The following is a 16,802-nucleotide window of genomic DNA, read 5'->3' as shown; positions in this document are numbered from 1 at the left end:
ACACTCTAGCAAGTGAGTTCATTATCTGGGAGTGTGGACAGATCCACCATATATGTCTTTCACTCTTATTCCCTGCAAGACTTTCTTTTCATTTTCAAAGGAGACATTACCTCCTTTAAAGTCCACAAGTAAAAGGAACCTTTTCTTATTTCCTATCATGTGTTTTGAGAAACCTCTTTCCATATATCATTTTTTGGATGCTCTCTCTCACTTGGACCTGCAAGGGAAAATTAGAGGTTAGTGTTAGGAACCCATGTTAGTTTGGGTCCCTTTCTATGGGCAATTGGATAAATTAAATTTTTCTTTGCCCAACCTGGCAGCCTATTCTTCCCTGGAAAAAAACTTTGTTCCTTAGACTTGCCTTTTCTTATGCTACACATTCACTCCTATAGTGTCCAGTATTACCATAGTGAGTGCAAATCTTATTCTCAGAAAGTGTTAGGTACTTGCTTTTGGAATCCCATTTAGGTGCAGAGTTCCCAAAGCCATGTCCCTTTCTATTGCTACTACGGTGTTCTTGTAGACATGAAAGTGCATCGGAGGACCAATTCCATTTACATGTTCTATCAAGTTCATGCTTAACCTTAGTCAAGTCCTCATTCAAAGCTATTACTTGTTCATCCCTTTTGTATAGCTCATCTTTTACCTCTCCTAGATCTTCTTCTAGTATGAGTTGTGTGACACTAGCTATTTCTTTACCTGATCCTAACTTCAATTTCAGATTTTTAGATCTAAGATCTAAGACAGCTATGTCAAATGCATGAACCTGGTTCTTCAAGGCAGTATTTTCTTTTTCAGTTTCACAAGCCCTAATTTCCAGGTTTTTGCATTTTGCTTTTAAAAGGTTACACTCTTTTGACATTTGTTCTTTTTCAGAACTTATATTCTTAGATTCATCAATTAAAGTTAGCAACAATTATGATAGTCTATCTTTAGAAAGGAATTTAAATTTTTCTCTAAGGTCTAGAAAACTTATCTCAGATTCTTCATTAGGTTCATCTATAGATTCTCTAATTGCCATAAGAGCTCGTTCAACATTACCATCATCGTTGTCCTCATCTGAACTCTCTTTCCAAGTAGCAACCATTGCTTTGGATGGCCTTTTGTTGTAGTTCTTCTTATCATGAACCTGTTCCTTCTTCCGGATCCTTCTTTCAGATCTCTCCTCTTTCCCCTCGACTTCCCATATAGAACAATTCTTAATCATTTGGTCTTGTTTACAACATTTGAAGCATCCATCAATCATCTCCAAGTGATATTGATCATTGGATAGTGGTGGCCAAGTGAATTGCTTTTTATAGTTTCCAGGTAGTGCACTCACTTTGATCTTTTCCTAAGGTGTTAGCCTCTTCAAGGATAGCCCGCTCTGATACCAATTGTTGTTTTATACTTCAATACCATATAAGAGGGGGGAGGGTGATTTGTGTGGTGCTTGATTTTCGCGTGCACTGGATTATCGAAGGACCTAGTTCTTTTATGTGTTTCTTACACTACAGTACGCAGAAAGTAAAGAACACAAGGATTTTTACGTGAAAAACACCTGGCTCAAAAGGTGAAAAACACCACGACCTACTACCCAGTAGGATTTTCTCCAAACACTTCACTACAATTCTGAGCCAACAACAAAGTTTACAAACTCTTGCAAACCTAAGGATTACCTCTAACCCTTGTAGCAACCAACCTCTGGTTGTTGCGACTGCTTCAAGTTAACTCTAACTTGAACAATACAACTAGAGTTTACAACCTCTTGCAAACCTAAGGATTAACTCTAACCTTTATAGCAACACGCCACAGACTGTTGTAACTACTTCAAATTAACTCTAACTTGAAAGATACAACTCAGGTACCTAGTAAAATTTGCTTCTTAGAAAGCTGAAAGGTACAACTCAAAACGCCTACTACACTTTGAACTAGAAATAAAGAAAGACACATAAAACTCTTTATGGAGTTGGTTCTTCAATCTGGTTCGTGTAGCTTCAGGATCGCACTCTTAAATCTCACAGGAATTGCTCACAAAATGCCTTGCTATTTTGCTCTCAATTCATGCTTAACTTCAGTATATGTGCATCACATGTAGAAGAGAATACAACTGATATTTATAGAGTTAGTAGAAAAAGGATTAACTAGAGTTCTAATGCTTTACTCTTCCTTGGTGGAAGAGTTCTAGTTATCTTCAACTTTTAACTTTTTTCTTATCTTGGATAGAGTTCTCCTCAAGTAAGGAGTCATGCTCCGTATCAAATATGCAATATTTTCGTTCAAGGATTATTAAAAATAACCACTTATACTTATTCCTTTCACGTGCATGCCTTTTACTTGATTCTGCCCGTCACCTGTGTACACTGTCCATGGACCTGGTTCATGCATGTATTTCTTTGTCAATCATCAAAACCAAAACTGCTCAGGTCAATAGATACGTATAGAGTCTTCGCACTATCGAAGAAATTTTGAAACGAGACTATCTTCACCAAGTACGTCTTAGATTCGATCTTTGACATGTAAATAAATTTTCAACACGAATTGGTCTGTCTAGGATTGTTATGTCTTATATTGCGTGTTACGAACATCTATATGCAATCCTGCATGTTATTGTTATAAACAATGTTCGTCTTGGTAAATTTTCTTTGCCTCTTCCTCTGTAAGCGTCAATTAGTTACTCACTCATTCAACCACACCCTAGTTTGTCATCTCCTTTTTCTAAATATCATGTACAGGCTCTCTGATTGTTAGAGCTCCAATTATTGTTATTTTTGTTTGAGTGGTTATAAAACTAATTGTAACACTTGTCTCCACCGATATATATTCTCTAAATAAGACATGAGTAGAAGGGAACCTTTGGATATCTTCCTTTTGGGTCAAAAGGCATTCAAAAACATAAGTGGATCATACTATCTCAATCAAGAATTGTGCACCTTTGTTTGGATATACTTCTTTTGGAACAAAAGATTCCAACTATATTTGAACCTCATTTCCAACGTTTCTATTTAATTATCTACTAGCACACTAATTCTATTTGGCAAGGAATTATTTCAAGATTTTGAACGAAAGTTATAAGGAAATGATATCCTTGCCACTTATAGTTTAAATCGTAAAAATGATCCTACAAGTATTTCTTACGTTTTATTTACATATCTCCTATAAAAAAAGTCATATAACTACAATAGTATTTGTAAATGGACTACACAAACAAATCTCCCTATTTGTTTTTGCCTTTCTGCAACAAAACATCTTTAAATTGATGGTTTACGCTACGTAAATTAGGTTAGGGAGGGAAAGAAATAGTAGAAAGAGAGAGAGAAGTAACAACATCAATAAGTAGAGTAGAGAAGTGTGAGGAAATGAACTCATATAACCAGTTACAATTTGAATAGAAGAAAATGACCCTACAAAGATATCTCGTGTAATATTTGTCGACCACTTGTGTCTTATTTTGTTGATCTCCTACGAAAAGAGCATAATGAAAAAGAACATCTGTAATGGTCGATGTAATCGATCTCCCAAGAAGTGTAGTTACGTGGAAAGCTTGAAGTGATTTGTACTTCATTTACCTATCTTTTAAATTGATACTCTAAAAGGTGGAATACTCTGTTTGTATCTAAAAATATTGCCAGGATCCACTTTGCTCTTCACCTTAGCAAACCTCTCAAAGTTTTGAAATACTTTGCACCCCAAACTTTAGCCTTTGAATAGCTATATACTCCATCATTAGGCCCAAAACCAAGATCCCTATAATTGAGATAAGCAGTTCTAGGACAATGTGACAAAAATGGCTTTATTTTCTCATAAAGCTCCCTTAACCATTTAATCTTCTTGATAGATATACTTTCACTATTATCACCCCAATTCACCATATACTGAATATTGAACAAATTTCCCTTCGTATGAGGGAATGAATGTTCAAACTCTGAAATTTCTTCCAATTTTCCACCCAATGGATCCAATATTATCATAGGTCTTTCTTCTTCCAAAAACATGTCTTTTATCATTTCCCATACTTCTTCTTGCATTGGAGTTTTCACAACATCAGACGTCGCCTTTTGGTAATTCTTGGTTTGTGACACAGTATTATTCACTAAAAATTCAATTGAATCGTTCGTTCTCTTAGATGCAAAATGCAACATTGATCGAATCCAGGGTACAAGCATTCTTTCTTTATGCAGGGCAATTCACTGCAGTTCCCCACTGGATCTTGAAAGCAATCTTTGGGTCTAACCCGAATTCAGGGAACGTTTGATTCAATAAAGGGGTTAACTCACTCGCTCTCCCAATAAATAAGCCTTGAAAAGAAACTTGGACTATTTTTCCATTTCCAAATCCCATATCTTGAATCAAAACCCTCATAAACAAATCTTTAGAAAATTTATGTGACACATTTTGCCATTGATATTTGGCTATAATTATATATTATTAGTGCATTACTTACCTTACATTTTGGGGCTTTAATGCTAAACTATACTATATTTGTGCTAAATTAAGTTTGTTTTATGTGTAGGTACGTTGAAGACGAAATTGAGAGAAAAGTAGAGATTTTATATTTATTTTATACACTACAAGAATGGAGTTATGATTATTTAATTAGTTGATATATAAGGATTAAAGTTTAACATTATTTAATCGAAGCAGCATCAGGCGTAGCGAGCTACTTTGCTCGCGTTAGAGCAAGCGAGGCGAGGATTAAAGCGTGCGACAGAGCTTGCGTCGCACAGGCTACAGCGAGATGAAGCTCGTATTTTGCCTCGCGCCGCGAGGCCTGTAGCGAGGGTGTTCCGGGTTTTAAAGCCTATTTTATTTCCTTTTTGGTTTTGGACTTGGTTATTTCATTTTGTTCTTTTTCCTACACATATAAATAATTATTAAATACCATTTTTCGGGATTTTGTTTTGCGACCGGAGGCAAGAACATCACGTAGAACAACTTTTGGAGAAAAAAATCATCGAGTTCTTCATTCCTTTATCTTTTCTTTATAATTTATTTTTTGCAAAATACTTGGAAAATTGTTACTACGAACATGAGTGGTTAAGCACTCTAGTTCTAGGGTTGTGGTTGACATGATTATTAACGTTTATTAATTACATCTTCGTTAATTAGGATTATCATCTTGTGGTTGTTTCTTTAATTCTAGTTTTAACTTGTGAATTGCTGTAGCTACCAATTCACCCTGCTATCTATGCTATGCGTGTAAAAGCCGTATTTATATTAGAGTAGTATTAGAGAGAGCTTGTTTCTGAACCCGTGGCTCGGAGGAAGATTTCGCGGTTAGGATAGGAATATACCTAACATTTTTGCTTAACTGAATATCGTATATATTCGTTCATGATAGACTCAATACCATAGGAATATGAGGTTGATATATTGTGGGCAGGCGAGTAATATTGTGGGAACATGCTATTCATATAAATGATCTGGTTAATTAGCAACCATAGATAATCAGGATTAATGAGTGTGATTATTGAACTTAATAGGATTGATAAACCAACCACAACCCTGGAATTTTCACCTCCTCTGAATTAAAATCTCATCATACACATTTGCATTCTTAATATATTAGTTGTTACTTGTTTAATTTCCGCAATAGTAGATTAATAGAAAAATATCACTCTTAAATATCTTGGACAATTAATTGAGTTTAGTTTGCTTAGTTTACAATTGATCTAAGTCTCTGTGGGTTCGACATCCGACTTTCGAGCCACTTTATTACTTGACGGCCAAGTATACTTGCGTGTACATGGGAAACCAAAACGTTTTTTGCGTCATTGCCGGGGACTTAGTTATTGATTGTTTAGTTAAGTTAAGCTTTTATTGGTTCAAGTTTTAATTTTTAGTTTGCTTTATTTATTATAACGCATGCTCTTCTCTTGAATGCGGAGGAGTAGAAGCGTAAACAATCTCCTTCCTCTTGATCCTGAAATCGAACGAACACTTCATAGAGTGAGGAGGGAAGTCGAAGCTAGAACTAGAATTGAAAGAGAATTGAACATCGTAGTTCAACCACAGCCAATAGAGATGGTGGGTAATGAAGAGCGTCCGGTGATAGAGGCTGCAAGGCCCAATCTGGCTCTTATGACTCAGGCGATTGTGAAGCATGATATCACGGGTCACTTTGAACTCAAATAGTACATGGTACAACTGATTCAATCCATAGGGCAATATGTGGGTCTATCTCATGAAGACCCGCAGAGGCACATTAAGAACTTCCTGGAAATTACAGACACTTACAATTATCCGAACGTTTTCAAGGACTATATCAGACTAACATTGTTTCCCTTTTCACTGATGGGGGAAACTAAGGAATGGTTACAAAAGGAGCCCACGAACTCACTCCACAATTGGGATGATCTAGCAAGTAAATTCTTAATCATGTATTTTCCACGAAGAAGACAAAGTCGCTGAGGAGCCAGATTCTTGGGTTTTAACAACGAGATGGTGAGACTCTTCGACAAGCTTGGGAAAGAAACAAGAAGCTACTCAGAGTCTGCCCACACCATTGTCAGGCTGATGGGGTGTTGGGTCACACTTTCGTTGATGGGTTGGACGAGGCATCAAAGATGAATCTTGACTCAGCATGTGGGGGTAGTTGCATGGCAAGACCGTATAGTGAGATCTAGATCCTTCTAAACAATTTCACTGCTAATGATAATAATTGGCAAGGAGATGGGGAGCCACGAAGAGCACTTAAACAAAAGTCAACATGTGTGATCGAGCTTGATGATTTCTCTGCAATGAGGGAAGATATAGCGAGATTAGTGAATCAGATGAATAAAATGACAATGCACCACGCACAACAGATGCAACATGTGTAACAGATGTCTACTTGCTGCGAGTTATGTGGTGAAGGTCAGACAAGTGACATATGTCCCGTGAATCCTGAATCAATCTACTACATGGGCAACAAGCTAGAGGGCCGATAAATCAACATGCTCAATATGGTAACACATAAAATCCGAACTGTAGGAATCATCCTAACTTCTCTTGGGGTGGAAATTAGAATATTAGACCTCAAGTGAATTACAATCATCCACCTCAACCTCCACAACAAGCAGAGGAGAGTTTGACTGACATGATGAAAAAGCTCTTGATAGACAATCAGAAAGTTATGGCTGAGAATCAACAAGTCAGGGCTGAGAATCAACAATTGCACACATAATTCAGAAATCTAGAGAGGCAGTTTGGGCAAATGGCTAATAATCAGGATACTAGACCTGCTGGAGCTCTTCCAAGAAATACAGAGAAAAATCCTCAAGTCAATGCAGTGACACTGAGAAATGTGAGAGAGGGAGTTGGAAGAAGTTCCTAAGAAAAAAAGGAGCAATCTGGGCTCGAAAAAGAAAGAGTGCCAAAACCTGTAGAGGTGGATGAGAGAAACAAAACATAGCCTGGGCAAATATCAGAGAGGGTGCCACCACCATTTCCTCAAATATTGAGAAAGAAGAATGAAGACCACATGTTTCATAAATTCTAGATATGCTGACGCAGATACACTTGAACATCCGTTTGGTGGACATGCTCTGTGAGGTCCCAAAATATGCAAAATATATTAAGGACATAGTGGCAAATAAAAGAAGGTTAAGTGAGTTTGAGACCATAGAACTTACTGAGGAGTGCACTTCCAGGATTCAACATAAGCTTCCACAAAAGCTTAAGGATCTCGGCAGTTTTACCATAACCGTAAGGATTGGTGAATTTGACGTGGGTAGAGCCTTGTGTGATTTGGGTGCAAGTATCAATCTGATGACATTGTCAGTATTCAAATAATTGGGCTTAGGAGTCCCGTCACCCACCACGGTGATGCTACAGTTAGCTGATATATCTTATATTTATCCTGAGGGGGTAATTGAGGACGTCTTGCTGGACATTGGGAAGTTTATTTTTCCTGCAGATTTTATCATCCTAGATTACGTGGTTGATGAGTTAGTTCTTATCATCTTGGGATGACCTCTTTTGGCCACTGGAGATGCAATTATCAAAGTCCGAGAAGGTAATATGATCCTCATGGTGGACAATGAAGAAGCAGTCTTCAATGTATATCGAGCCATTCAGTTGCCTCGTCATTACGAGGACCTAGCCATGATTTCGGTGGTGGAGATAAATGAACTAGCCGTAGAGCCAAGTGCGTTTAAAGAAGATGCACTAGAAAAGGCATTGATGTTGTTCAATCACTTAGAACTTGAAGAAGAGATTGAAAAGATGTTGCAAATTCTGGATGCATCGTGCGAATACATACGAGAAAGAACCCAATTTGAGCCTCTGGATAGGCCAATCTGCCCGCCTCCTAAACCCTCAGTTGAGGAGGCCCCAAAATTAGAACTTAAACCCTTACCATCTCATCTTCATTATGCATATTTGGGAAATTCTAACACTTTACCTGTGATTGTTTCTTCTCATTTGTCTGAATTGCAGGAAGAAAAGCTCTTAAGGGTGCTGAGGGAGCACAAACATGCCGTTGGTTGGAAAATGTCTGACATAAAAGGTATTAGCCCTGCATTCTGCATGCACAAAATACTCATGAAGGAAGGACACAAGCCTAGTGTGGAGCATCAACGCTGCCTAAATCCAATCATGAAAGAGGTGGTAAGAAAAGAAGTAATTAAGTGGCTCGACGCAGGTATAGTATTTCCTATGTCCGATAGCAAGTAGGTAAGCCTTGTTCAATGTGTACCTAAAAAGGGGGGTATGACTGTTGTAGTAAATGAACAAAATGAATTAATCCCAACTAGGACTGTGACTGGTTGGCGAATATGCATAGACTATAGGAAGTTGAATAATGCTACACGAAAAGATCACTTCCCTAGCCCCTTCATTGATCAAATGCTTGACAAGTTAGCCAGACAGGAATACTATTGTTTCCTTGACAGCTATTCGGGGTATAATCAGATTGTTATTTCCCTAGAAGATCAAGAAAAGACCACTTTTACATGCCCTTATGACACTTATGCATTTAAGAGAATGCCATTCGGGTTGCGTAATGCACCTGCGACCTTTCAAAGGTGTATGATGGCTATTTTCACCGATATGGTGGAACGGTTTGTGGAGGAATTTATGGATGATTTTTTTGTGTTTAGTCCTTCTTTGGATGAATGCTTGACCAATCTTGCTAAAGTGCTTGCAAGGTGTGAGGAGACTAATCTGGTACTGAATTGGGAAAAGTGCTATTTTATGGTACGTGAAGGTATAGTGCTGGGACACAAGGTGTCCAAAGATGGACTGGAAGTTGACAAGGCTATGGTGGAAGCATTTGAAAAGTTGCCACCACCGATTTCAATGAAAGGAGTTTGGAGTTTTCTGGGACATGCAGATTTTTATCGTTGATTTATAAAGGACTTCTAAAAATTTTCATCTACTTTGTGCAGGTTGTTAGAGAAGGATGTGCCGTTCAACTTTGACGATGCTTGTCTGAAAGCATTCAAGGAGCTGAAAAAGAAGTTAGTGAGTGCACCAATCATAGTGGCTCCTAACTGGAACGAGCCATTTGAGCTGATGTGTGACGCTAGTGATGGTGCAATTAGGGCTGTATTGGGCCAGAGGAGGAGCAAAATATTTCACTCCATTTACTATGCAAGCAAGACTCTCACTCCCACTCAAATAAATTATACTGACAGAAAAAGAGATGCTTGCTGTAGTGTGGGCGTTCGATAAATTTTGGGCCTATTTTGGTTGTCACCAAAGTCATCGTCTACACATACTAGGTAACCATCAGGTATTTGTTTGAAAAGAAAGATGCCAAACCAAGGCTAATCTGTTGGGTTTTACTTTTGCAGGAATTTGATTTGGAGATCCGAGACCGTAAAGGAATAGAGAATCAAGTGGTTGATCACTTACCCAGGTTAAATACTCGCAATCATGTAGCTGAGGGAGATGTCATCAAGGAAACATCTCCGGATGAGCAATTGTTGGCCATTACTGCTGGGGAGGTGCCATGGTATGCAAATTTTGTGAACTATCTGGCAAGTGGAAAGATGCCGCCTGATCTTGAACCTTATGCTAAAAAGAATTTCTTGCCATATGTGAGGTCATATGTGTGGGATGAGCCATTTCTGTTCAAATCTAGTATTGATCAGTAAATGAGAAGATGTGTTCCCGAATCTGAAATAAATGCTATCTTACATGAATGCCATGCATCGCCTTATGGTGGTCATCGTGCGGGTGACAAAACAGTATCTAAGGTGTTAAAATCGGGTTTCTATTGGCCTAGGGTGTTTAAATACGCCCATGAGTTCATGAGGAGGTGTGATAGGTTCCAAAGAACAGGAACAATCACGAAAAGGCATGAGATGCCATTGCACGGTATTATGGAGGTTGAAATTTTTGAAATGTGGGGAATTGATTTTATAGGTCCATTTCCCTCATCCGGTGGGTGTAACTAAATTTTGGTGGCCGTTGACTATGTGTCGAAGTGGGTGGAGGCCATAGCTCTTCCTACCAATGATGCCAAGGTTGTGGTCAAGTTTGTGAAAACGCATATCTTTACAAAGTTTAGCACTCCTAGAGTGATGATAAGTGATTGGGGCACCCATTTTTGTAACAAGCTCTTGGACAATGTCTTAGCGCAATATGGGGTCAAACATAAGGTTTCAACCACTTACCATCCTCAGACTAGTGGGAAAGTCGAAGTCTCAAATAGAGAGATAAAGTAGATCCTGGAGAAGACGGTTAGTGCAAGTAGGAAAGATTGGGCTGCAAACCTTGATGATACTCTATGGGCATACCGGACCGCCTACAAACCTCCAATCGGAACCTCCCCTTACAAGCTAGTTTATGGGAAAGCATGCCATTCACCGGTGGAACTTGAGCACAAGGCCTATTGGGCAATAAAGAAGCTGAACTTTGATGCAGACTTAGCGGGTAGAAAGTGGGTGATGCGATTGAATGAGCTTGATGAGTTTTGCTTGCATGCGTATGAGAATGCCAAGTTATATAAAGAAAAGACCAAGTGCTGGCATGATAAGCATATCCACCATCGTGAGTTCGAACCAGGCCAATTGGTTCTCTTGTTCAATTTGAGGTTAAGACTCTTTCAGGGGAAGCTCAAATCGAGATGGTCGGGCCCATTTGAGGTAATGAGAGTCACTCCACATTGTGAAATTGAGCTGCGCATCTTAGGTGATGAGAAAACGTTCTTAGTGAACAGACAAAGAGTAAAGCACTATTATGGGGGTGACTTTGATCGTCAGAAGTCAGAGGTGTTACTTGCCAACTATTAGACGCGATTCTGTGCCGTGCCACGACGTTAACTCAGGCGCTTGTTGGGATGCAACCCAAATTTACTGCTTTTTTTTTTAATCTTATTATTGATGTATTGTTTGTTTTTGTTTTGCAGGATTATAAGCATAGGAGGCAAAGCCATTAGAAGTGTGCAAAAATGAGTTAGATGGTGAGAACTAAGTGTGGGGTACTCACACAAAGGACCATGCCTGGGGGAAGTCTGAGTACCCCGTGAGCCGCTATTGCTTCGGCCTTTGACCTTTCTAGGAGTTTCTTGTCCACCCTTGTTATTGTTTTGCCTTATTTGTGCATTGGGGACACAACACTCTTTTAAGTGTGGGGTGGGAGAATTCTCTAGCTAATTACTAGTAGGATGTTAGAAAAATATTAATTTCTTATTTTTATTTTTGTAGTGTTGTAGTATTTTAGTAGCTTAATTTTTTTTTTTTAAATCGAAAAAAAAGGTAGAAAAATTGGACTATTCTCGACGATGTATCTCCTAGACAGTTTTCTTGAGGGAGTTAAGTCTAAAGAAATAGGACAAAAAGATTTTCTTTGTATGTAGTGTAGTAATTCCCCCTTGGTTTTTCTTTGTGCCGCGGTTCTTTTCCAAGGGTTTTGTTTAAACCGGGTGTAGTTAGTTTTATTTTTTTAGGAGTAGGAGCCATTGTGAGATGAATTGAATTGAAGCAATATCTCTTGACTTTGTTATGCCTTGAGAATAGTGAGTACTTTGGTTGTGACACTTAGGCTCAGTTTTTGACTCTTGTATAAGTACCTTAAATTGTATGATCTTAAATTTTCTTAACTACTTTGACTAGAGTGTCTTGATGAGTCCGATACTGAGTGAGTTATGTGCCATGTGTGTGTGAGGTTTGTGTGTTATTCTGTGCATTGCATTTGATGTCTAGAACTTTTTCAGTGTGTTTGCAAAGTGAAATAGTAGTGTTGTTCAGTCTTGGAAGTGATATAGGCATTTCTTTGTTGAGCCAGATATATATAGTTTACCCGCCTAATTGTTATGTAACGTAGTTAACCCCTTTGAGCCTGTAATCATATTTCTTTGGCAATCACATTTAAGACTTACCCATTTGTTTGAATTAACCATCTATTTGTACCTTTTAACCTCTCATGAGCACTTGAATTGTTATGAACTTTGTAAAAGTTAAAGTGTGGGGTGGTTAGTTTGGCTTTTGAGTGGAACTAATGAACTAAGGAGAAAGGTGCACTATTTTGAAAAAGTAAGAGCCACTTGAATTGAAAAAGAAAAGAAAAATATAATTGTATTACTGTGAAAAATATTCCCTAATAGTGGTGACTCTTGATGTAATTGTGCTTAAAGAAGTATGGAGTTAATATACATTGATGTGAAGGTAGAGTTATGGTTTGACACAAGTATGGGGTTAAATGTTAAAGTGTATGTATTAAAGTGCTTAGGGAGGTGTAGTCACTCTTATATCCAAATGTATCCTACCCGACCCGCAGCCTACATTACAACCAATTAAAGTCATACTTGATCCTAGACTGAATGAGCTCGATTAGTAGTGTAGTACGATACGGGCAAGCCTATGGTGCATCTTTTGTGGCATATGAATGTTATTTCTGAGAGTGAGTGAATTCTTTCTATCTTGAGTTCCTAATTGTTCTTAAATTTTATTGTGTGTGGAACTAATCTCTTTTGTTGTGTGAGGGCACTTGATTCATGAAGGAAAGGTAATGTCATTGACCTCTATTTTAGCATAAGTGAGTGAGTTGTGAATAATGCATGGTACTTGCGAGTCAAATCTTGAGGTGAAGATGTTACACCCTTGTGCTTAGTCTATTTTAAAGATTCTTGGTGTGATGAGTTAGGAGAAATGTTTAAAAGGTTGTGCCTATATAAAGTGTAGTTTGATTGCTCGAGGACGAGCAGCGTTTAAGTGTGGGATAGTGATATTTGGCTATAATTATATATTTTTAGTGGATTACTTAACTTACATTTTGGGGCTTTAATGCTAAACTATACTATATTTGTGCTTAATTGAGTTTATTTTTTGTGTAGGTACGTCGAAGACGAAATTGGAAGAAAAGTAGAGATTTTATGTGTATTTTATATACTACAAGAATGGAGTTATGATTATTTAATTAGTAGATATATAAGGATTAAAGTTTAACATTACAAAGGAAGATAAAAGAGACAAATCAAAAGAAGACAAAAAGAACAATTGAAAAAAGAAACAAAAACGTGAATTGGAAATGTTAGGCAACAAAATTGAATCGAAGCAGCAGCAGGCGTAGCGAGCTACCTTGCTCGCGTTAGAGCAGGCGAGGCGAGGATTAAAGCACACGATAGAGCTTGCGTCGCACGGGCTAGAGCGAGATGAAGCTCGCGATTTGCCTCGCTCCGCGAGGCCTATAGCGAGGGTGTTCCGGGTTTTAAAGCCTATTTTGTCTCCTTTTTTAGTTTTGGACTTGGTTATTTCGTTTGGGTCTTTTCCCTACACATATAAATAGTCATTAAACATCATTTTTTGGGAGTTATTTTTGCGACCGAAGGCAAGAACATCACGTGGAACAACTTTTGGAGAAGAAAATCATCGAGTTCTTCATTCCTTTATCTTTTCTTTGTAATTTGTTTATGCAAAATACTTGGAAAATTGTTACTACGAACATGAGTGGCTAAGCACTCTAGTTCTAGGGTTGTGGTTGACATGATTATTAACGTTTAATAGTTACATCTTCGTTAATTTGGATTCTCATCTTGTGGTTGTTTCTTTAATTCTAGTTTTAACTTATGAATTGTTGTAGCTACCAATTCACCCTACTATCTATGTTATGCTTGGGAAAGTCGTGTTTAGATTAGAGTAGAATTAGAGAGAGCTTGTTTCTGAACCCGTGGCTCGGGGAAAGATTTCGCGGTTAGGATAGGAATATACCTAACAATCTTGCTTAATTGAATACAGTATTAAATCCATTCATGATAGACTCAATACCATAAGAGTATAGGATTGATATATTGTGGGTAGGCGAGTAGTATTGTGGGAACATGCTATTCATATAAACGGTCTGGTTAATTAGCAACCATAGATAATCTGGATTAACGAGTGTGATTATTGAACTTAATAGGATTGATAAACCAACCACAATCCTGGAATTATCACCTCCTCTGAATTAAAATCTCATCATACACATTTGCATTCTTGATAAATTAGTTGTTACTTGTTTAATTTCCGCAATAGTAGATTAATAAAAAAAAACATCACTCTTAAATATCTTGTTTTGGAGTAAATTTATAGTGTTACCTTCCAATTTTCTACGAACCGTAAAAGCAGTAACCTTAGGTGGAATACGTACCAATTTTATTTTTCAAGCTAAAATAACACCAAAACTTGATCCTCTTCCTCCTCTTATAGCCCAAAACAAGTCTTCTCCCATTGATGTTTTGTCAAGAATTCTTCCATTGACATCCATAACACGAGCATCGATAATATTATCCGCTGATAGGCCAAATTTCCTCATTAAAGTTCCAATTCCACCACCACTACTAAGCCCACCACTACCAACACTAGGATATAATCCTCCTGGAAATGCAAGAATTTCACTTTTCTTGGCAATTTCATAATAAAGTTGCCCTAATGTCGCACCTGTTTGAATCCAGGACGTTTCTTCGTTTTTGTCAATTTTGATATCATCAAGATTGATTAAATCAAGCATAACGAATTGGGTATTGGTAAAAGAGCGAAAAGAGAGACCTTCATAGTCATGTGCACCACATTTGACTCTAATTTGTAGGCCAAATTTCAGGCTATAAAGAATAATAAATTGGATTTCTGACTCGTTTTTAGGGGCGATAATGAAAATTGGATGTGCAGATAAGGAATTTAGCCACCTGTGATTTTTCTGGGCATATTCTAGAAGAGATGAATGTTATGAATAATAATGTTGACAAGGATGCCACAAGGGATGAGAACATGGTGCCACGTAAGGGCTCTAGAAAGATCATTCCTCCAAAAAGACTTGAGGACTACGTGTAACGACTCAACCGGTCGTTTTGAGCTCCAGCACGTCATTCGGCGGTTTGAGGCCTTGAGTAGCTTCACTTCTGGTATTATGACTTGTGCGCGTGGTTGGAATTGAATTTCGGGAAGTTCGGAGTTGATTTGGAAAGAAAATTCTAATTTCGGAAGCCTTAAGTTGGAAGAATTGACTAAGGTTTGATTTTTAAGTAAACGACCTCGGAATCGGGATTGGAAGGTTCCAACTGGTTCGTATGATGATTTTGAACTTGGGTATATATCCGGATCGGGTTTTGGATGATCTGGGAGCATTTCTGCGCCTATTGTGGAAGTTGGCATTTTGGAAGGACTTCGTAAATTTAGGTTGGAGTGCATTTCAATGCTATCGATGTCCGTTTGGGATTCTGAGTCTGGGAATAGCTCTGTATGGTGATTCTGATACTGGAAGCGCATCGGGAAGTGGATTTGGAGGTCCGTAGGTCATTTCGGGGTCATTTGGTGAAAGTTACAAATTTGAAAGTTTTGGGAGAGTTTGACCTGGAGTGGACTTTTTGATATTGGGGTCAGATTCCGATTCCGAAAGTTAGAGTAGGTCCGTAATGTCAATTATGACTTGTGTAAAAATTTGAGGTCAATCGGACGTGATTTGATAGGTTTCGGCATCGAAGGTAGAAGTTTGAAGCTTCGAAGTTTATTAGGTTTGAATTGGAGGGTGATTCGTAGTTTCGATGTTATTTGATATGATTTGAAGGCTCGCCTGAGTTCGTAATGTGTTTTGGGACGTGTTGGTATACTTGGTTGAGGTCCCGAGGGCCTCGGGTGAATTTCGGAGGGTTAACAAATTGAATTTGGCCTTATGAAGGTGCTGAGGCTGCTGTCTTCTGGTGTAAGCGCACTTGCGAGGTTAGGGCCGTAGGTGCGGAGCCGCAGAAGCGTCCATGAGGGTCGCATAAGAGGCTTAAGCTGGGGAAGGCTGGGACCGCAGATGCGGTCGAGTTTCGCAGAAGCTGGACCGCACCTGCGCACATGGAGCCGCAGGAGCGAAGGTGCAGAAGCGGATGGGGGCCGTGGATGCGGAGTTGAGGGGTATGAAGAAGGACCGCAGAAGCGATAATGTGGCCGGATCTACGGAACCGTAGAAGCGGTCAAGGGACCGCAGGTGCGAGAGGTCGCTGGGCAGATTGTTTTAAAGAGTGAGATTTGGCTCTTCTTCTCTCATTTTTCACTTGGTTGAGGCGATTTTGGAGAGCTTCAAGGAGGGATTTTCATCAAGCATCATAAGGTAAGTGATCTCCATCTATTTCAAGTTAAATACATGATTTGTATAAGGATTTAAGCATGGAAATTGGTAGAAATTGTGGAATTTTTGGTAGAAAATCTAGAAATTATATTTTTGGATTTTGACCGTGAAATTGGACGTGGAACTTGGAATAAATTATTTATTTGAGCTTATGGTGATATGGGTAAGGTTTATCTTCGAAAAGTTTCGGAATCCGGGTACGTGGGCCCGAGGGTGGTTTTTATCGACTTTTCAAACGAAATTGGGAATTGTTATAAATAGATTTATAATGAGTATTTGAGTATATATTTATGGAATTTCCTAATTGT

The 16,802-nt window shown here is 38.4% G+C and overlaps 1 pseudogene; it reads right to left on the bottom strand.

Moving 5' to 3' along the window:
* Positions 1–3,555: 3,555 nt before the first annotated feature.
* LOC107831704 (berberine bridge enzyme-like 22) lies at positions 3,556–15,099 on the bottom strand (annotated as a pseudogene).
* Between the last annotated feature and the right edge of the window lie 1,703 nt (positions 15,100–16,802).

Source organism: Nicotiana tabacum, chromosome 14, assembly GCF_000715075.1.
Source record: "Nicotiana tabacum cultivar K326 chromosome 14, ASM71507v2, whole genome shotgun sequence".
Classification (NCBI taxonomy): Eukaryota; Viridiplantae; Streptophyta; class Magnoliopsida; order Solanales; family Solanaceae; genus Nicotiana; species Nicotiana tabacum.
This window is presented reverse-complemented; position numbering and strand designations above follow the sequence as displayed.